The 24094-nt window shown below is 36.2% G+C and overlaps 1 protein-coding gene and 1 non-coding gene across 3 annotated transcripts in view; both read right to left on the bottom strand.

Moving 5' to 3' along the window:
• Positions 1-24094, bottom strand: part of LOC134670007 (formin-like protein) — a 169969-nt gene that overhangs the window by 110693 nt on the left and 35182 nt on the right. The gene's annotated exons all lie outside the window — the stretch shown is intronic.
• Positions 9643-9715, bottom strand: Trnaa-agc (transfer RNA alanine (anticodon AGC)). Its single transcript has one exon. It is a non-coding gene; the product is annotated as a tRNA-Ala (tRNA).

Here is a 24094-nt window from a genome sequence, read left to right on the forward strand (position 1 = left end):
GGTTAGTCGGTTATTTCCTGATGCGGACTTTCTGTCTCGATCGAAACGTACCTGAAACAAAAGAAGACAATACTTAGTGATACTGATAAAACAGTAGAATACATAAATCAGGAAATAACATAGCCGGCCGAGTGTAATATAAACGGACGAGAGTTTACAAGATGGTTTAATAAAATGAGGTAGGCAATGCCAGTGGTGGCAGACAATAATACGAACAATAAGTTCCAATTCCAATACAAAAAAATATATAGACTGAAAACTTGAAAAACTCCTTATTCTTCTTTCGCTGGTTAAAAATATTTAGATACCCATACCCACTACCCATTAATCTGAACATCTGATGATATAGGACTATTGTTTTAAAACAGAATTTAGCAAGAGTCATTCCAATAAGTTAAAAAAAAGGAAAGAAATCATATGTAAAATAATAGATTTTCGAAAACTTGACAACATTTCTTTTTCCTTAGTCGATTAGACATATTTTATAAACCTATTACTCAATAATCGAAACACCTGATGATATAGGCCTATTGTTTTGAAACAGCCTATTGTAGACAGCTACAGAACGTGATCAATCGTTAGTCTAGTCAAACCAGAAAGGCGCTTTACACATACCTATTAAATGAAACGTGTGCTTGTGATAATAGACAAATAGTAGGTTTATAATCTATTAAGAAATATTAATAGGACTATTAAATGAATGGTTATCACGTAGGAAAATTAATATTTTATCATAACGGTTTAGTCATCATGAACCAATATTAACCAAAGAGCGTCGGCTTAAAACAAGAATAAGTAAGTAATTAAGTATATATATATTATATTTATTATAATACGTACCGTAAAACCAATTTTTATAAAACTTAGTAACGGGTCTAGGGGAACTCTGAACAAATGAACCCTGAGTGGAGTTGTAAGTATTCTCAGTTTACAAACTTTAATTAAAATCAGACTCATTTCACGTTAGGATTCTTTTTAATAATAAATAATGTCAAAGCCAGACTCATTCCAATTAAATAAAAAAACCGGCCAAGTGTGAATCGGACTCGCGCACGAAGCGTTCCGTACCATTACGCATAAAACGGCAAAAAAATTACGTATGAAGTATGGGGGGCATGGTATACTTAAATCTTAATTATATTGTTTTTAGCAAATTAAATAAAAGTACCTAAATATTAATTATTTTATTTGTGGTAATAGCGGCAACAGAAATACATCATCTGTGAAAATTTCACAGTTCATGGGATACAGTCTGGTGACAAACAGACGGACAGTGGAGTCTTAGCAATAGGGCCCCGTTTTTACAATTTGGGTACGGAACCCTAAAAAAGTTAGTATTCTGATAACGAAATGAAAGCACATAACAGCGTTGTAAACGAAAATCAAACCTTTTTATAACACAGCTAGAGCCAGACACTTTCTAATAAAATAACTGAAAAAAAATGCTTTATACAGCCTAATAAAACACGTCAGAGTCATTAAAAACCTGTGGAAAATATTAAAACTGAAACAAAGAACGAAATATCAAAAGCATAATAGGCTCCTAAAGAAAGGAGCGCATTAAATTTTCAAGAGCCCTGGCCCGAGCAATTAAGTGAGACTGGTTAGTTCCCATGGGTGTAATAGCAACACTCATTAACTGACCTTCGGTGTACCTTATGTCTTTTACAATAAGGTTTAGGAATTGTCAGGGAACAGTGTAAACGAAGGTATCGTTTTAAAGCGTTGAGACCACCCAAAGGTATCGAAATAGCTATAGGTGTCTGAAACAATTGATTCGTCAAGTCCGACGGGCTGTCCGGGCGTGACAAGGGTTGAGATTGGAGCGATAAACTTGTGTTCGACATAAGTCCCTTTTTTGAACTTTTTCAAAGCATCAAATACCTTAACGTTCAATCCACGATCTAGCGATGAATTCAAAATATTGTTATGATAAGGATAATAGATGTTTTTTGTGCCAATGTAAAAACAATGTTTTCTTAATGAACACCATGATAGCAAACAAAACTAATTGAACTACTATATTAAATATATTAAGAACGGGTCACTCACGTATTACGTAAAAATCGAACGTAATACGTGAGTAACCCGTTCTTAATATATTTAATATGTCTGTGTCTCACGGAAGTTTTGTTATTATAATTGAACTACTGTAGTGAGTAATAACCGCATACAATCTAATTAATTGTATCACCTACGTTAATCATTCCACATTTAGATATAATTGCTGCAGATATAAACGCTGTTATAATACGTAGTTTAAATGTTTTCATATGTACCTACTTCCTTCCCTGGAATAGCTGAAAACCCCGCTGAATACTGACAGGACCTTACTTTAAGACCCCGTGTTTTTTACATTTCCAGAAAACGCTAGAAGATAATACCCCATGTTGGGCGCCAGTTTAAACACTCGTAACTTAACAATTACGCCGGGCAGTAGAGGCAACCCCAGCGTTAACGGCCTGTGAAGTGAACATGGCAGCTGAAAACCCCATTTAATACTGATTGATCTTGTTATACATTTCACAGAAAAACGCCAGAACTGAAGGTCCCACGTTGGGCGCCAGTTATAAACACTCGTATCTTAACAACTGTGCCGGGCAGTGAAGGAAACCCTAGCGGGGTTAACGGTCTGTGAAGTGGGCACGGCAGCTGAAAACCCCGCTGAATACTAACTGGACCTTACGTTAACATCCTGTCTTGTTCGCAGAAAAACGCTAGAAGAGATCGTCCCATGTTGGGCGCCAGTTGTAAACGCTCGTATCTTAACAACTGCGCCGGACAGTGAAGGCAACCCCAGCGGGGTTAATGGCCTGTGAAGTGGGCACGGCAGCTGAAAACCCCGGTGAATAGTGACAGGACTCAACTTTCTATGCCACACAGCTAGCAAGGCGTGGTATTCTGTAAATATGAAATATCTTCCCGGAAAATTGTATTTAATTATTTGAAAAACATTTAAGTGAATTAACGACATTTATACATATAAATTGGGAGAGATACAAAACAAAATATACATAACAACTTGACAATGATTAGTTAGTTTACTTTACTTTTATTTTTTCGTATATGGTTACTTTACGCTGTTCCGTGAATAAATTGTTTAATAACTTGACATTATAGTTCGATATAGATATTTTTAGGGTTCCGTACCTCAAAAGGAAAAAACGGAACCCTTATAGGATCACTTGTAGGACCATTCCCCCCTTTATCTCTGAAACTACTGGGCCTAAAATATTTAAAATAAAAATACACAAAATAGTACTTTACCTTTAAATGACAGGAAAACTTATTAGAAATGTGCAGTCAAGCGTGAGTCGGACTTATGTACGGAACCCTTGGAACGCGAGTCCGACTCGCACTTAACCAGTTTTGAGTAGTAACATAACTCACAGCACTAATATTTTCTAATATTTTACATTAATAGCAGATCAAATAATATGATCGTTTGAAACATGATACCTCACAACCTTGATCTTGTAAGATGTAAGGTATACGTTAACCCAAGGTAAGTAATTAATGTAGTTTATTATTTTTAATAATATTTATTGTTTGTATCACCCCGGAAATCAAAATAAAATATTAACCACTATCTATAAGTATAACAGTCTCATTAAAACATTCTTGACAAAGACAAGTATATTGTACAAGTATCTAAATAAAATACGGACGGATATATCTATGTTTTACGAGGGGAGCCAGCAAAACCCCCATTACGCATAACAAGCAGTTTAGTGAGCAAGTTTCCGCTTCATTAATTGGATTCAGTATCATGTGGAAGGGATTCCATGGCAATCTGGGCATAATATGTCAAACGGCAATGGCTGTGGTTACTTTGTTAGGATTGCAGGCTTACTTTGAACAAGACTAGTTCGATTCTTTTATTTGTAGATTTTATATGCTTGGGGTTTATTTTATTAATTGAAAAGCAGCTAATGTAATATTTAAATGGCTAATGTTACTTGCTACTACAGTACTTTTCCAAAAATTATTCAAAATAAATATGAATATATTTAACAGTTAATTTAGCACGACTTCTGCAATTAAGCAGATCGAGCCTTTTTCACTAATACATCCTTTAAAACCTGTAAATGTATGCTTTTATAAGTGCTAAAATATAACGGGTATCGCCAAATTAGCAATTTGCATCAATCAATAAACCCTTTTTGCCGCCGGCGCGGCATTACAATACTTACAATCATTTCGAAATCAAAAAGCTCGACCAAACACGTTGACAACCATTGACCGTAAATTGGTCATTCGGACGCTGATAAGATCGAAATTTAACACGTAAAACAAAATAAAAGCATATGATAACGATTTAGGAGACCGGGTCACCCACAAATGACAATCCAGAGCGAGTTATCGAGACATTCATTAAATATCTGAGTAATCTGAGACGGATGGCCGCAGAGGTAAGGGCAAGCCCAAGCTCAAATGGTTGGACGGCGTATACCAGGACATCAGGACCTTAGGAGTGAAAAGTTGGAGAAGGATGGCCACAAACAGATCGGACTGGAGAGACTTGCTTGACCAGGCTAAGGCCCACCCGCGTCTGTAATGCCTCAGATGATTATGATGAAACTGAGACGAGAACTACATCTACTAATAAAAGTGTTTTTCTTAGATTGTTTGTTTTAGGGGAATTGATGCGGCAGTTAAAGTTGGAATAACAAGCCATATCGAGCGTATTAAAAGCTTTTCCGAATTACGAACTATTTTATTGTTTTGGAGCGATCGGAACAAATAGAAGATAGTATAATGGTACTTTAGTTCTTAAAGCGTCTATTTACTTTTCATTCAATTTGAAGCAGACTTTGAGAGCTTTTCTCCGTTTAAAGTTTCGCATCAACGCCGACAATTTAAAATAAGGTCTAGACTTTCAGTAGCTGAGTAGCTTTGTACATATAAATTAAATATAAAACCACATTTACACGTTACGATAATCTTGAAAGAAGTTGTAGGTTAGCCGAGATAAAGAAAGTAAATACTTCTGGAGCACTATGAAAAGAAAGTAATCACTGTAGGTAATCAGTTTTAGTTTTTTGCGTTCCCACTTATTGCTAACTGGCAAGCAGGCTAATCCGAATCGGAGTTATTTTAACTTGAAGAAGATGCGTAAATTAGATAAGTGATTTTCTTGTAAGTGAAGATTAGTGAAAACGTTACCCCTTAGAACTACCTATAACTAGACGACATTATTTTACACCTCACTAATCTTCAGATTGTTAAGAATATTAATATCGACTGCCTTCGCGCTTTTTAAACATTTAAATCAGATAAATCTCTAATCGACAGATACCGCTGGTAGCCCAAGTGTATCATTATGCAGCAACGCGTTAACTTGAGTTACTTGAGCACGTCGGGGCTCTCTGCCCAAGGCTGTTTGCTGTTTGCCGACCTGTTCTCGTATCACTGACGATTTTTGAACTTTATTACAAAGACATAAAGTCCATTATAATAAGATAATGTTGCTAGATTCCTATGATTAGTAATGTGTATGTGGAGTCAAGGGTCAGGCTTATAGTGGTTAGAGCTGTAGTAGATTGTGTGTGTTGTGAATGAAAGCCCTGCAGTCAAGGGTGGAGACATGACGTTAGGCAAAGACATTCTGAGGAAACAAGGCCTTTGTTTTCAGGAGTAAGGTTATGTGAAGATTCTAAGACATTCTTATGTTATGTACTTCAAGCCTCTTATTCTTCCATGGCTTGGAAGCTTTTTTGTTTAATAACCTTTTTTGGACATACAAAATTTTATACACAGGTTCCGCGAGACTAGACTACAATTACTAAATACTCTACTATATGTATCTACATATGTATCTACATAACAGAATGAAGTTTGTAGGTAGGCAGATATTACAAGTTGGATAATTATTATTATTTTCGTATAAAGTAATTCATATGTTTAAAAGTACTCTGCAAAAATTTAATTTGCGTCTGATTATACCTAAGTACCTAACGTGCTATCCTAAATAGCATTAGACAATACCTATATGTTTTACTCAATAAATTAGTCATATGATCTAGGCCTATTTAGACATGTGTCTCAATTGCCCATTTACCTACTCCTGATTTAGACAATCGTAGCGTAGGTCAATATAATTTAAGAAAGAACGGTCAAAGGAAATTGAACGTGATGTCTTAAGGGGCCCACTGATTAACAGTCCGCCGGACGGTATCGGCCTGTCAGTTAGAACAGAATTTTGACAGCTCCGAACAACTGACAGGCCGATACTGGCCGGCGGACTGTTAATCAGTGGGCCCCTTTATTGTTCATTAAGTCTCAGTAGATTTTTTATTCCTAACAATTACAATAAACAAGTAAAGATTTACAACATTAAAAAACAATATTTCAATCCTTTAATCACCCTTAAATATCAATAAAAGCCCAATAAACCAGACAAACTTTTAATTTAACGCATGCGTGCGCTTGTGAATATCAATGGTACGGCGCATACGCAGCTCACTGCAGTCGCATCACGCCGCCCACTTCCTTCCAGTATTGTATTCCCCTTTACCGATGATGAGTCGGACACTCTTACACTTACACCCTTTCCCTTCTCATTCCCCTTTACCGTCCGGGGACTATACAGTTAGGGACTATAACAGCTAATATTACAGTCCTTTTACTTCCTTCCAACCCCTATACCCAGCCTACCCATATTGGTCGGTAGAGAACCCATGGAACCATGGAAGTCATACTTGAATATCAAAACAAATACATCCTCCATTAGAGAGAAAAATCTCTGACCACACAAGGCTTCCTTGTCTCTTGGATGAAATAAAGTGAACTCTGAAGACTGGAGGCTCTGCTCTAAAAAAAAGAAGGATTTTGCAGAAGACTAATTTCTTCAACAGGTTTAAATGAAGCTTCGATTGACTAAAACCTATAACACTGAGTCCAAAAACCCATAGCATTGAATTTTTAAATAAAGATTATAATGAGTTAGCTCGGTTCGGTCGAACATTCGACTCGGCTATACGGTCGAATAGCAACAAAGTCTTCTGGGAATCGAACCCGCGCGCCGGCGAAACTGTTGGAAACCCTTTTGTTTATACCCGAGGGACATGTGGTGTACGATAGAGAGTTGAAACTTGCAAGTATAGACTGCATAAACATAATATTCCTTTGAAAGTTAGAAAGAGTTCCGTTTCACTTCGCTACTTCTACGTTTGACTCTCGGGACGGGACGCTTACTCGAAGGGCATTGGCTAACATATTGCAAATATTGCAATAGTTGGGTATAAAATCCTGTGAAACGATGGGTTTGTTACAGAGTTTCCTTTCTACATATAAAAATTTAAACCTTTTTATATAGAAAAGACAGAAAGAGACGTAGACGTACGTAGACGTATACAAATTTTATGTTGACAATGACATACTTTCGATTACACACGTTATTACAATATCGATAAATAAACTGGTACTGGTAACTGAGCTCCTTATATATAACCAACAATTACTAAACGACAGGTTTTCAATTTGTATTAAATTCCTGACAATTACTTCTGATTAAAAGCCAGTTAATGTAGGTTACCTATAATTTGCATTTCAAGTTTATCACGACCATTAAAATAAATCGCATCTATATAAATTTAAAATACTGTCATTCTCTTTGATATACATTTATGAGCGCTTGTAAACAAGACAAGATAATATTATCTCAGCGTAAACAGTTGAAGGGCCCTATTCAGACACAAAAAAACAATACCTACTAATGTCATACCAATTTAATACGAAATAGCGCTCAACTCAATCATCCACAGACACGTTAGGGCCGATACAGACGGACTGCACCCGACTGCAATTTGTATGGGAACTGCACGCTAACTGCAACGTCGACGTGCAGTTCCCATACAAGTCCGTCTGTATCGGTAATCGGTCCTTAGAATCATCAGTCTTCGGAGGTGGCTTTTGTACAGCAGTAGCAGTACGCGAGACTTTTTTGTATCAAAAGATTTGTGTTTTTACTTAGTATAAATTATTTATTTTTAAATTATTTATGTATGTGTAGTGTGTAATATAACAAGTTTTAAATTACCCTATTACCATATTGTCCATATTTCCAAAATATGTCTAAGAATTATTTAAAATTTTAATATATCATATGAAACATCCACAATTAAAGCCCCAAGTCCACAGAACATTGTAAGGCAATTTGATCTGACACATTAACACATATTGAATTACGTAGAAAGTGTTAAAAAAATATTGGAATACTACGAATTTCATTGGCAAAGATATCACCGTGATAGATAAAGATAATATCAATGAATAATGAATATGCGTTTGTAATCTCAAGTAGTATTTTTCCTCAAATAGTACGTTTGTTTAGTAGTCATGTGATACTTGTATTTATTTACGTGACAGTTTGATAAAGATAGAGTTTATCTCTTCCAATCATGTGGTGTTAAAAAGTGACAGTTATATTTATATCACGTGGCCTTGCCTTATTTGCAATAAGTTCAGGAGTCTGTGTTCTTATTCCATAGAAAACCACAATAACCTTTTGCTATGTAAAAGGAAAAAAAATAGTTAACAAGTTTTTTCTTGCAATATCGGATCATAGCACTAACGCCTATGTCTATGACGATTTATTTGAGGTAATATTAAAAATACACGCTGTATATTATTGTTGTATTGCATGACAGTTGATGATTGTATTTTTTAACAATAGTTGTCTAGAAAAGTCAAATTAAGTCACGATATTCACGATCTTTAGAAATGAGGAATCAGAATCAGAATTGGTTTATTTTCATAGTTAGTTATCGGTTACAATTTGTGTCCCTGCTCCCGTTCGAGTCTCAGGGGTGTACGCTCGCTTAAGTCTAGGTGAGATCAGTGCAAGTGTGGTGTATTTGATTTATGTTAGTTACTTTATATAAGGACAACTATCATTGAACGTTCTTTGTTGTGTTCTTAATAACTACTTAAAACTAACTTACAATCTATGTGTGTGTATATGTCTATGGGACATATTATGGAGTATGATGTGTGCACCCATATTTTTACATTTGACTGTATATTTACTAAACATACTAGGTATGTCTCACCTTCCTTACAATATAAACTAAGATCAAAACAAGTCATGTTCACGAGCACGAGAGCCAAGTGTGGGAGGCGCCGTTTGAATAATAGTCACCACGCCGGTGGTCGGCTGAAGAAAACGAAGATAAATACTTACCGAGAGTAGCACTAATGGTAACATTCTTAAATTACACTTTCTAAACCTTATTGCAAAGACATAAGGCCCATTGTTGGTCAGTGAAGGGCTGAAGGGGTAATACCTACTATTACTTACCTATATTATCAACTGATCTTCAATGGACCTTATGGTACATAAGGTACATTGATGGTCATTGAGAATCTAGCTGCACAATAGACAACGAGTGAAATTAACGGGTGGTTTTACAAGTAGCAGTATTCAAATTGGGCAAAAGGTACAGTCAGCAGCAGAAGTTGCTAAGCGGCCCAGGTGTTCAAAATGATCTTGACGCGACATTATTGTAAAGAGAATAACAGCGTGTCAAGGTAATTTTGAACACCTCGCCCGCTTAGCAACTTCTGCTGCTGACTTTATAAATAATTATTCATATCGCATTTTTAATAAATAATGTCTACAAATTTAGTGGAAAAACTCACTGTCTTGGGTGGGACTTGAACCCACTACCACCGGGTCGCTAGCCCGGTGCTCTTCCATCTGACCTACCAAGACCATACCTAATACAGCGAAAAAGTGTTATACTAACAGACTACACAGTGAATTTGAAACTTTTAATTTGTTTCTGAGCATCGTTTGTAGATGTTTCTGTATGATACAAATTTTAAAATCTAAAATTTTAAGTCTAGTAGGTGGCTTATGTACTAATGCAAATAACATATTGGTTTAATCATTTAAATTCAGTCCAAAACACATAATAGTAAATAAACATAAAATAGAAATGATTATATCTTATATTTCACACATTACGCGGCGCAAGATTGAAATTATGCATCGAGATAAAATGCCTAGACGAAGCAAATGCTCTAAAGCTACTTTGTGTATTCATTCAATGTTAATATTATCCAGGTGCGAAGCCAAACCCACTTGCTATTGCTCAAGAGGATTATATACACATATCTAAATTATAATCAAAACATAATATGTTATAGCTATGCAGCTATCCATAAACGACGCTTAGTTTTAATAAGTGCGGTTGATGGTTTAGATACTTCTAATACCAATTATTAATACATATTATTATATACTAATAGGTGCATAAACATTATAATTTTACGGCGTACTTAATCGTTCCAGAGGCCCTGCAGCGAAAAACGAAATTTCTTTATCTGGCTTTCTATCGCTCGAATATGCAAAGAGCGAAGTTTGTATGAGCATAATACAATAGTCTTTCTATGAAAAAGATCAGAAAATGAGAGTCAACGTATTGTATTTTGGAGGTTTCGTATTATGATTCTAGCCATAAGGTTATATTTAGTAAAAGTCCACTATTTTCTCGTACCAATTACAACCGTATAAATTACAAAATCCAGTTTTGGAATAGCATTTTTATGTCTTTGTAGTGCTGGTTAGTTAAAATTCAACATATGGCAAGAACCCTTTAAGTTGTTTCTGAATGAGGGCCATTATTGGAAACATCTGACATGAGTATGTTCGTGACATATCGCTTCGATCTCATCCCTCATTTGTTGCGATTCTCCTCGAACTCTGAACAAGCAATTTGAAGTGTCGATCACGAATCACGATGTGATAAAATCCAAACGAAGATTTTATTCCATCAATACAGTGAAATTGAGTTGAAAATTGTTTTTATCTGTCATTTAGTTCGGGATATTTTGTCGCTTTTGTGTTCAGTTCAATGAGTTTAAGGCGAATACAGAAAGAATCTAGACTTTAGATTGGAGAGCAAAATAAAAGTACAACATAGAAGTGAACACTACTTTTTTATAATACTATCGATGCAAAACAAATAATAAAAGGTGTTGTTTAAAAAAAAAATACATTTATCAATGCATGTACTTATCACGAGCTGCATACGCCTTAAGAGATTGGATTACAATAGAAGGGGTAACAAGTAAGTACGTTCATTTTGCAACAGCTGACTCAGACTTATTTGTGAGCTTGTACACGGGACATAAAGTTATCAACACAGCTACAAGTACGTATAAACATGTGAGTCAACTCTCGAAATAGCTTAATGAGAAACTTAGCAGGGTAATAAAGTTAAAATAGGATGCGACTACATTACATGAGGTGTAATAGGATGAACTTGTATTCCAAGATTTCCAAGTGCATACGAGGGATTTCCTGACAGGAATTCACCTTTTTTTCAGTGTTTTATTTGTAATTTATTTCTAAAGTAGATAGTATTAAAGACCGAGCGTAGTATGAGTTCAGCAGCTGGCAGTGGCGGATTTGCAGTCTTTGCCGCCCTAGGCCCCAGGCCCTGTAGCCGCCCCTTTCAAGGCACCCATAATATTGACTACATTTTGAGTTATTTCTTGTTACCATCAGCGAATTTTTCGTCACAATCTAAATATCTTGCCGCCCTAGGCCCGGGCCTACTGTGCCTTAGGGCAAATCCGCCACTGGCAGCTGGGTATTCGTAATCTGTAAGGGTATTTAGAGCAAAATAAGTATTGTAGTAGAATATAACCAAACAAGCATCTGTAGTCTAAGGTAAATTTTTTTTGGATTTGGAATATCTAAAGACAGGTTTTTGTAACGATTGTCGCGCCATCTGCGTTAATTGCGTTGAGTGTTAATTTAAATAATATCCCGGGTTTGATATTTATTTCAAAGTACATACTGAATATATTGAAACCAAAATTGAACGTTACGCTCCTTTCGGTTAACCATAATCGAGTGCCATAGATAGATCTCCATCGATATCTATTTATTCCCGACCGACTCATAGATCTAGAAAGTGTCGATGAATCGATACTGATTCTACTAACACTCCATTTTTACTGGGAATGTCTGTTAGGTAATAGGGGTTTCAAAATAAGTCCTATAATCAGTTCCACGCCTACGCGGCAGAGTCGTGATAGCTAGAGAACAAAATAACTTATGTATTGTATGTATCTGCACTTAAGTACCTATGACTTTTGAACATTACATGCACATTAATTGCACGTAGAATATGCAAGTAAGTATAACGGCTTAGCACTGATTGATTAGCACATTATTTATTTTGTCGCGGATTAGCGTAATAGTATGTATGTATGTATGTATAAACTCTTTATTGTACAAAACACATGGCACAGGATAGGCAGTACAAAGGCGAACTTATCCCTTTAAGGGATTTCTTCCAGTTAACCTTTAAGTAGATGAGAATTGAAGAAGAACGGTAGACAAATAGTTTTGTTTTAATTTATATTGATTTCTGCAAAGTAACGTGTATGACTCTATAATTATGTCTAACGATCGTTCATTGGCTCTATTTGTGATTCAATTAGCAATTAAATGAATGACGAATTTCGCACGAATCGACCCTGACAGTGATTCAAGTTCGAAAGTCATTAGTTTGATAATTCATCAACTCGCTAATCGACGGAAACATGACTGTATGGGCGAAACATTACATACAAATAGTTACCTACCTATCTGATAACAGTGTTTTTTTCTTAATATTAGTTTTGTTTTTATTTGATACCTACACATAAATAGGAGTTCTTACATATAATCATGGTGATACTTAGGGTTTTTTACTGTCATAACTGCAAAACTACAAGGCTATGTATTTTTTTATCTAATCAAAAAAAAAATAACACATATAACATAATTTAGCAATTTAAGTATAATGTAAATACTAATTTTAATTGCTTTTGAGCATATAAATTGCAAATATACACAGATACGTCAATCAACGAGCAACAAGCAGGCAACGGTAACCTATTTCAATATCATACTGCGACACAGTTGCATCTGGCCTAATATGGGAGCCAGTTAAGACCTTGTCGCATTTAGCGACCTACGGCAACATCCTGCTTAGGCCCAATATGAGAGCTTGCGGTATATGCAACGTTATATGGCTTATATGGGTATTATCTTAGGGGCAGTGGAAATTGTGCTCCCGTTTTTATTGGCCTTGAGTGTACTTGATTGACTGGAGAAATTTGTTGCAATGAGTATGATGTTACAAGAATGGAGGCACATAAAATTAAGCTCAATCAGACGTCCGTTAAAATGGTACTTAAAAATACCTATAATATTCGAAGAGTTCCTTCAATCTTTCCAGGATCCAATAATCAGACACTTAGAAAAGTTAGTAAATCAGGAAAATATATCAGAAAAAAACAAAAAACTGATAACCTCACGTTTTTTAAAGCCGGTTAAAAGAATAATAGTAATTATAACAGCAAATGACGATGGCAACCTAAAATCAGTCTCTAATTGTTACAAAAGTAAACAATCTGAAGAGCAATAATACTTATACACGCTCTAGAAACTAAGAATCATCAATTCGCTATCAGATCCACTCTCCATTTCACAACTGCAAGGTAAACTCGCGTGCCGTACCATAATAACGAAATAACTACAAAAATCATATTCGGTTTAGTGTAAAAAACACCAAATTGTTAAAGCATACACACGAAACACGACTAAACAGTTTCGGTTAAAAGGTCAAAAATCTAATGATGAAATACGACACTAAAAGGGCCCAACTCTGTTGCTTTATAACAGTGCGCACTAAATAGAGATTGCAAAATGCCTATTCAGATGACATATGTCATCAGTAATCGTCACGCTATAGAGTATAGACCATTGTTTACTATTGTGTTGTAATAATACGGTTAAATCATAGTATGTCGTAATGATTGCAGTTTTTGAGGAAATACTGACGGTTTGACGCATTAAGGTTACCAAGCGTTTTGTTGTCACACATAATGATACTTACGTAAACCGGGTAGCGGTCTATTTAATTTGACAAAATTACCATGGTTTGTGCAAAGAAATAACACGGAATGGCGTCTGTCTCGAGTCAAGAACATATTTATTGAAACCCTTTTATTCCTTTTAAATACATAATGACTTGGACGAGGTTCAAAGTGTTCAAACTTTGCTTTGGTTCAAAGTGTTCAAGCGGCTTTGAAATTCTGGTCTCTGCTCTGGATTGAAATTATGGCGAATAATTACGCCATACGAGGTTTCTGACTACTCTAGGATAGACAAAATAACCAAAATTCTCAATAGCAATAATAGAGGTGACCAATGTCCATAGAACACGATTCCTACCGGTTTTTTGGGGGCGGCGACCCACAGTTTGAAAAACACTGGGTTAAAGGACCGCATTTGACCACAATGTCACCTGATCGTAAAGTGCCGACGCGGTTTAGGATGGAGAATGCTTACCTAAGAGATGTCCATTCACTTTCGATTTGGTATCCCTATCTTTCAGATAGTTGAGTACTTCTACAATTTCCGACGAAAAGGAAAGTGAAATTAACTCTGACTTGTTTACAAATATGTTTAAAGCGCCGTCACTGGGAGATAATGACTTGTTTAACGTTCCCGCTAAATCTAAAAGAAAACGAGTGCCACTGTTTAACAGAGCAATCAGACATCATTACTTGAAAGTTTGAAAGCGACAGCTAAAGACGTTTTAACGACCCGCACACATCTGCTACATATCGAGGGAAAATCCAATTTGAAGGAAGTCCGCTGTAGAATTGAGCAAAAAGACTAACAGATTGGTTGGGGATAGGGGACCCAGTGGACAAGATTCCAATTTAACTGAGTACAGAGAACAGATAGACAGTCTTATCTTACACAAGTAAAACTGGGCCAGGACCACGGGAGACTGAATAACAGTCTTGGCTTGAGATGCGGGTGACCGGGTAAAGTGTATTCGGATTTCGCTTAGTTTCAAAATGTCCACAATCCCGAATAAATACTTGATTCCATCACATTAAACTTCATTCTCGGAATCGCCCGGCAATCAGAAGTAATCGGAACTATATTTTACTATAGCAATGAAAAATTAAATCTTAGGAAGATTTTAGTAAAGACATTTGCACTCATCGCAAACATAAATGCCCTTACCGGGTTTCCAACCTGGGATTTTGCACTCTTCGTACCTAAATCGCTCCTCATGTGCGCTTAGAACTCTATTCAAGTATGTACGATGTTTATACTCTAAACAAGTAGTGAATGGGTCGATAAGGGTATTTCCATCCGCCCATAATAGCTTCTTCAAATCATCGCTAGAACTAAAATAGCCTAAACCTGCTCCGTACTTTAACGTAAACTGTCTTTTAGGTATTAAATGGCAAATCGCTTTGCGCTCGGTGCATTTGACAACCCACTCATGTTACCCCTGCACACAGTGCATAGACAGAAACACGTTGCACATCTATTAAGCTTCTGAATTTAATTGGTGCGCAGTCACTGTAATAACAAAATTTTCCAAAGTAGCTGAGCACCCTAAACAGTTACATTTAATTTTTTAGAACAAGCTTGATTGGACTGGACTCTGAACTGTCTTGCAAAAACTTTTTGGTTAGATCTTCAAAGAGTTGAATTCGTTATCAACTATCAGAAGTATCACGATATTATGATTCGAATGTGTATGATATTTCAAGCGCATCGCGTCAACAACCAGTAGTGGTATTTGGTGACGGACAGTAGCTATGAATGGCCAGTTCAACTGATGTTTTACCGCGAACATCGAAAATCTAAATTTCGTTACAGATGTAGTGCATAATTGTTTTCCATCGTATTTTCTCGAAAACGTTCGTATTTGTCCTTAGAGAATATAACCAAACGGAGTGGTCATTAACAGGCGATCCCCTCTGTGGAAAAAAGGCGGCCAATGGTCAACCACATGTCAAACATGTATGGACTGACATTTATCTGACATGGCTATGTTGACGTTACGCATACATTTGATGTGCCCTTCCCCCGCAAAAAACGGCAGACTATTTTGTACCGAAAATTATAGACATGTCGTCTCCGTTGGTTATATCCTCTAATAGACTAGACAAAAAAAATCAAAATCGCTCTCCTTCTTAATGCGACTGGCAAATCGTATTACTTTTTGGCAACCGGGTTTTTTAACCTAATTAGACCCCGCTGGATCCGGTTCCCTCTTTATTATCTTTTTAAATATTGATCCCTGCGAAAAGTGTACTGAATCTTTTTTGTTCAAAATTTTGTGTAGATTATTAACGTCTCACAGCATTTTTTGATATTGGCCACCGTTTATGAATTATTTACGAAAAACTAAAAGACGGGACCTTAGAAGTGATTATAATTAAATTTCCCGTGTTAAAATCTCTTTAAATATTGATCCTAGCGAAAATTTGTACTAAATCTTTCTTGTAGGCAATTTTATGCAAAGTACTTATGTTATAGAACATTTTTTGCTATGCGCCACCGTTTAAGAGTTATTTACGAAAAACTAAATAAAGGGACCTTTAATGTCAAATATCTCACTTCCGGTCAAGATTTCGATTGAGCAACCGGCAAATTCGGATTCAGCGGGGTCTAATTAGGTTAAAAAACCCGGTTGCCAAAAAGTAATATGCATTTCCAGTCGAAATCGTTTTGATGAAAAATATGACCAGTCTTATAAGTATTTGTCATGCTACTTCCGTCAACCTCAGTACTTTTCGTACCGAGACTGACTGAAATACCAAGACACGTTCGTGCGATCCGTGAACATACGATGGAAAATAATATGCACTACATCTGTATCTGCTTCTCTATCGCTCTTGCGTATTCCTGCGATAGAGAGGCAGATATCGAAATATTGAGTTCCCTCTGTGTCTAGGTGCAGTACACAGCTGACTGGGCATTGACGTCAGGCGGCACATGTGGTGGCCAGGCCGCGACCTTTTCGTTTTGTTTCCTGTTCATATGCAGGCCCGACGACGGAAAAAGTCAATGAATGCCTTTGTAGTTGATATGTTTTTGTTTGGATACATTGTCTTTGTGACTAAAAGGGTAGAATTTTCAATGAGATGATACCAAGAATATTTCCTAAAAGCTATTAAGCTCAGATCTCCACATTTTCGTTTTATATCCAACAGGCATTCAACCAATCTGGCATCAATAAGATAAAATTATTAAGAACTGAAATGATTTATTCAACGGTAGAGAACCTCGGTCCTGCAGTTTGTACACAGCTCAAAAACAAAATAAAGGATCCTACACATTTTGCAGCAAAATGTAAAGAATTCGTCTCAATCTCTACTTATATAAAATAAGTCCTCTTTATCCAATCCCAATATACTTGATCGTGAAGATATTACGATATGTTTACCCAGATGCCTAAAAACCAATTTGATCCCCTTATATTTACGAACGATATCCTATTCCGTGAAAAGGCAAACACTCCATTTGGCATTTGCGACAATTGACACGAATGTGCGTTTAACCATAAAAAATGGCAAAATATGCTTTTATGCGATATTATGCTTCCCCTCGGTAATAGGAGGCGTGACGCAGCGATTTCTTTACAAAGGTCCTTTGTAATGGGAAGTTGATATCTTGAAGATTGTGCCACATTTTGTCATAATAATCTTTAAGCGTTGTGTTTTGTTTTGGTATTAAAGCAGAGCGGACATTATCTGGTTCTGAAGCAACCCGACACTGACACGGTACTTAAGTACTAATAATCAATCACTAACCCGATCAACCTATCATACAGCAGACATCAGGAAAATAACACAACACAGTAGTTACTCTGTATCTAGGTTATATTCCTTGTTATTAAACTAAAACCATCACGAAACCGTTTTCGAAGAATTTGAAGTTCGTCAATATTCATTACTTTTGTTGTCGCAAAAGTTGAGTGACAGGTGGGGATGGACGAATTTAAAAACAATTTTTTGGTAGGTCCTGTGTTTTCACGGCGAGGAAGCTGTTTTTGTCCTTTAAGCCAGATGTTTTTTTTTTTTTTATTATGAATGGGCTTACTCATGGCCACAGACTAGCCGAGGCGTAGACGTGGCCTACGATGGAGCGAGCTCGCCCAGAAGGTGGTTTTCAGTTTAAAAGCAAACGCGTTTGTAATACTCCTGGCATTTTCTCTGTTTTTCACGCTTACTTGCTTTATCGTCTTATTCAAATTATATAATAATATTAGACAATTGAAACGAGAGCGTTTCGCTTTCATTGCATTTGACAATCGCAATATGAAATTAATCTTTTTGCCAGCAATCAGATTATATACAACTTTCGTATCAAATCGTTCTAAAGAAAATACTGTGGTCATTTTCACTGCTTCACGCTCCGAACAACACCCATGCAACACTATCTTTGTTACTTTAAAAGGGCGTAACCGCCATGTTAGTCCCTATGAACATACGTCGGTTCGGTAGTGGAATCGTTAAGGCCGTTCCCGTACCAAAATGAAATCTACAATCGAGCGTTCCCTCACGCCACCCGTCCCGCCCCTAGATACAATGACGATACAACAGCGCCACGCAAGAAGTAGAGACTTAAATGAACTAACAGGACACTGATTTGTAAAACGTATTACAAAATACTGAAAAAGCATGCTGCATCTCATAGATGGCGTTAAAGTTAAAATGGAAAAATAAATGAAACATAGTGTAAATTAAATATTCATTTTAATGAAGTCAACTCTTATTTCAATAATATTTAATTATAAGGGTAAATACAGTTTATATTTAAACAAATTAATGACTGCAAGTTTTCTATAATATCATTATTTATTAGGTATACTGTGCAGGTATATCATCGATATTTATTAAAAAAACCGGGCAAGCGCGAGTCGGACTCGCGCACGAAGGGTTCCGTACCATAATGCAAAAAAAAAACAAAAAAAAGCAAAAAAAAAAAACGGTCACCTATCCAAGTACTGACCCCTCCCGACGTTGCTTAACTTTGGTCAAAAATCACGTTTGTTGTATGGGAGCCCCATTTAAATCTTTATTTTATTCTGTTTTTAGTATTTGTTGTTATAGCGGCAACAGAAATACATCATCTGTGAAAATTTCAACTATCTAGCTATCACGGTTCGTGAGATACAGCCTGGTGACAGACGGACGGACGGACAGCGAAGTCTTAGTAATAGGGTCCCGTTTTACCCTTTGGGTACGGAACCCTAAAAAGTTAGGGCATACCGATACAAGTGCGAAAAAATAGGTAATTCGCACATGTATCGTACAACGTTTTACAGTACATAATATGGCCCTTTAAATTTTCGACATAGTTACGTAATGTGCTAATTATCGCACTAATGCGGTAAAGTAGCACCATATTGTAATAGTACCTACATTACGCAAATAGGAAATTCGAAACGAGTGGCGATAAATTCGAACACGACCGAAGGGAGTGTTTTGAATCGACACGAGTTGCGAATTACCTATTGGCACATGTATCGTACAACGTTTTACAGTACCTACATACTAGGGTTTGCTCCCGGGAAATACCGGTACCGAAAGTACCGGGAATTGCCGGGATTTAGAGCCAAGCAAAGAACCGGGATTTCAAAATTAAATTCCCGGTACTTTCGGGATTTTCGGGACTAATATTTCCGGTACAATATTTGACTGTTTTCTGTTACTTAGCATGAAATATCATGTTTTTTAAAGAAATACATTATATAAATCCATTGCTGACGCTAATACTTTTACGGCTGACCATAAATTAAAGCCAAACAAAAATAGTCAATGGGTTTGACAATGCCAACAAAATAAAATAGCTTATTTTGAAACTATACGAGTGTTTTTTTTTTAAGATACGATAAATAATTTTATACGAATAATTAGTTAGTTGTATACTAAATACGAGCAAAAACTAGAGATAATTGTGTAATAATAGTCACGTAATTGCTAATTGTCGCACTAGTGCTGTAAAATAGCACCATATGACTGTAAATCAAATTTATTCATTTTACAGGGTTCCATAGGTTCGTGGAATCACTCAAGAGTCAAGACCTTTTTTCTCAGGAACGTGTAGAGGCCTCAAATTGAAATTATATCAAATAGGTACTCGGATCTACTCTATTGTCAAATATATTAGCTTTTTTTCTCGTATATCGCAAAAATCCGAATTAATATCAAAATATTGGTATTAATATTGAAATCCCGGGATTGACATGCAATATCGGAAATCAATCCCGGGATTGAGAATGATCCGATATTGCATGCCCTAACCAAGTTTCAACCTAACAACGAATAATAAATCCCGGGATCCGGATATTTCGATATTGGTCCTTCTCAATACCGAAAATGGAATCTTGAGCTTTGCGAGGGTTTCAAGGCACGAGGGTTAAACAAACAACTTCACAACAATTTCGTAAACGTAGCTCAAACAGTTATTCATAAATTAACGTTTTAAAACCGGCATTTTTGTGACTGACTGACTAATAGATCAAAAACCTAACCCACTTCTAGCTGACCTAGAAATTTTAAATTTGGCACCAAGGTAGACTATTAGGAGTTTATAGAGGGAACAATCTAAAAACTGAAAATTATTGATAATTTGATGAAGAAAAACATATATACTTATCGATAATAGGCTAGATGACTAATTTTCATTTATGGTATCAATCGATCAGGTTTGTCTTTAGGATTAAAAGTCTATATGGGATCCATTGCATTAAAGGAATATAAAAATCAGAAATGATAGTCAAAGTCCGACAGTCGTACTTCACTCGCGAAACGACCCGAACAAAACGATATGTGACCGTGACGTCAAGGTCACAAAGAGTCCATCTTGAAGTATGAACAAAACAAGAAAATTGCAGGTGAAATATTGCGTTTATGTATATAGTTTCCATACAATCTTTTATTGGATAAAATCTGAGGAATCGAATCGAATGGTAACTAACTGCGACAATTCTTCGACCGACGGTTTTGTCAGGAAGCTCTTCTTCCACATTGAACAATATTTGTAACTGAAAATAAAATATATTGTATGTGTTAGCATTTACAATTTGTCACATCATGTACAGTCGACGTCAAAGATATGTACCTATTGCACCTTACTCCTTTCTAATAAGGTGAAAAATGTATACATATATTTAACGTCGACTGTTCATATAAAGCACCGGTGGTGGTAAAGAACCAACGAGAGAAATAGAAATAAGACCCTGTATAATAGACTACGAATCGTGTGATAAATCAATTTACGATGGAATTCTGGCACACGAAGTTGAAACAATGTTATTCTAGCTAGGTAGTTAGTACAAAAGGTAAAATTGTTCTCTGCATACAATCAATAAGCATAATTAGCATGAATCACCTACCTCATGGGTATCTTCTTCCTCTAATAGACTAGTAACCCGATAAGTGTCATCCACCAGTGCAATGCGTGGGTTCAAAATGTTTGAGCCGGTCGCCTCACTGTCAAAACCAAAATTAAATAAATGTATGTTGTTTTACAGCACATATGGACTTTACCGCACTAGTGCGATAATGCACACACACATTACGTAACTATGTCAAATATTTAAAGGGCTATATGTACTGTAAAACGTCGTACGATACATGTGATAATAGGTAATACGCAACTCATGTCAAATTAAAACACTCCCTTCGGTCGTGTTTTAATTTATCGCCACTCGTGAATTTCCTATTTTTCGCACTATTTTTTATCATCAAGTGATTATGAACAATAACAGCCACATTTTGCCTCTCATTAAGCATCCGGACAAATCTGTCGGTCGAAGAATTGTAGCAGCCAGTCATTTCTTTACAACATCACTCAATTTAAGGAGTCATCCATTAATTACATCACACGTGTAGAGGGAGGGGGTCAAGAAAATGTGACATATTGTGACATGGGGGAAGGGGGAGCCACAAACTTTGTGACGTCACTTTAACTTCATCAGTAACCGAAAAATTATTTAAATTATTTTATTCGCTGTACATTTAAATAACAAGTTTTTAAAACGATAATCGTTTTTATTCGTTTAATTTTCTTTCCTAAGCAGTTTTGGGTTATAAAATTACTAATATTTATATCGTCAAAAATATTAATAATAATAAGTACCTAAGTACTTAATTCGATTTGGCGATTTCGTAGAAAAAATGTGACGTCACACTAGGGGGGAGGGGTTTGCCAAATGTGACCAAGTGTGACAAGGAGGGGGGGAGGGGTCAAAAAACCTAGAAATTCGTGTGACGTAATTAATGGATGACCCCTAATTAGTCCATTACTATTTCATAAATTGATCATGGACCCGCGAAACGCAGACAGACAGACATGACGAATCCTTAAGGGTTCCGTTTTTTGCCATTTGGCTACAGAACCCTAAAAATGCTCTATCACAGGTAAATGAGAAATTGAAAATGGAAATAATTGCCCAAGATTATTAGTTTTATTAAAATAAAAAATCGGTCAACACGCTCAAGAAAAGGAAATCATTTACTATTGTGTGTTCATTAAAAAATACGTAAAAGAATAACGAAAGTACGGACAATCGGTAAATCCCGGGATTTTAATTTCCGGGACTTACTCAGGCAACCCTATTACATTCTATCAGTGTACATTTTTAGGGTTCCGTACCCAAAGGGTAAAAACGGGACCCTATTACTAAGACTTCGCTGTCCGTCCGTCCGTCTGTCCGTCTGTCATCAGGCTGAATCTCATGAACCGTGGTAGCTAGACAGTTTAAATTTTCACAGATGATTGAATTTCTATCGCCGCTATAACAACAAATACTAAAAACAGAATAAAATAAATAGTTATACAACAAACGTGATTTTTGCCGTTTTTTGCATAATGGTACGGAACCCTGCGTGTGCGAGTCCAACTTGCACTTGGCCGGTTTTTTTAAATTAAGTACCTCTTGTAGAATATCAAATAACTGATGAGGGCAATGTATCTCGTACGATATTATTGATTGGCGACATTTTATTTAGTTTTCGGCGAACATTTGCTAAGTAGGTAGTACTAATAGCCATCTAGGAAAATAAGTACAAAATATGTCCAAATAATTGAGAATATCAATTCAAAGCATAAAAAGATATAAGCATCTGCACTGATAGGAAAACAGTAGGTATCTAAATCTAACTAAGGTCTTTTCGTACGCCGCCGCTGTGAGTAGGTAGGTATTTATCGCAACGCACGAAGTTACGCGCGACATAGGTACCTACATATGCGACGTTATCTATGAAAATGGACCTTATTGTCGATGGCGCTTCCGCCATTATCAACGATGTTCTGATATAAATACCACGCCGCGCGACATGTGCGTCGTAAGCGCCATAGACAATAAGGTCCCTTTTCATAGATAATGCCACAATAGAATTAGAACTTACTCGTTACTTTGAATGTCAGATTCCATTTCCATATTTTGCAGTCTGTAAATAAAGATAAATTGTAGTAGTGTATTGTGTTACGTAGGTAGGACTAAAAAGCACAAGTCAAATAATTATACTCACTCGATGTAGTCTAAAGATGTAGTATCATGTTCGGCTGTGAAATTATCCAATTTTCTTCTTTTCCTAGAAAGACAAAAAAGTAAAAAGTTTAGACGCATGACAAATCACGAGCTGAGGTTCGAACCCTCGATAGGTGGATGGATTGCTAAAAGAACGCTTTATGCGTCTAATTGTGTGCGTTACGTGTATCACTGTGTGCTCGTATTTATAGGAAGGCCCACTACACCGCAACCGCGTAACTACGACTCACGGAGACGCACACATACTTATAGTTCGTTTTTTTTAGCATTAGAAAGAACTTGCAAGAAGGTAAGCGATCTTGATATGTCTTTTAATTGAAAAACGCTTTTTAAAAATCTATAACTATTACTTATGAAAGCAGACGAATATAAATGATCGTATTAGATTCATAATTGTTACAAATTTGCCGTAACTTATTTTTAAAATGTGTGTTTCAATTAAAAGACACGTCAAGATTGTTTACCTAATTTCTAATGCTAAAAAAAACGAAGTATATACGGCAATGTTTTCTGTGTTTGCCGTGGCGCTAGTGCCGCGTGGTGTAAACGTCGCGAATCGCAATATCCTTTTAAGCTATTTAGATGATGAATTGATGACAATGTTTAACCGGTAGATGGAGCGATTATTAAATTTTAGAATGTTTTAAGTTATATGGATTACTAATTAGTACGATCGAGTATATATTAAATTAAGTAATAATTACTTATTT

The sequence above is a fragment of the Cydia fagiglandana genome, chromosome 13 (genome assembly GCF_963556715.1).
Source record: "Cydia fagiglandana chromosome 13, ilCydFagi1.1, whole genome shotgun sequence".
Taxonomy (NCBI): domain Eukaryota; kingdom Metazoa; phylum Arthropoda; class Insecta; order Lepidoptera; family Tortricidae; genus Cydia; species Cydia fagiglandana.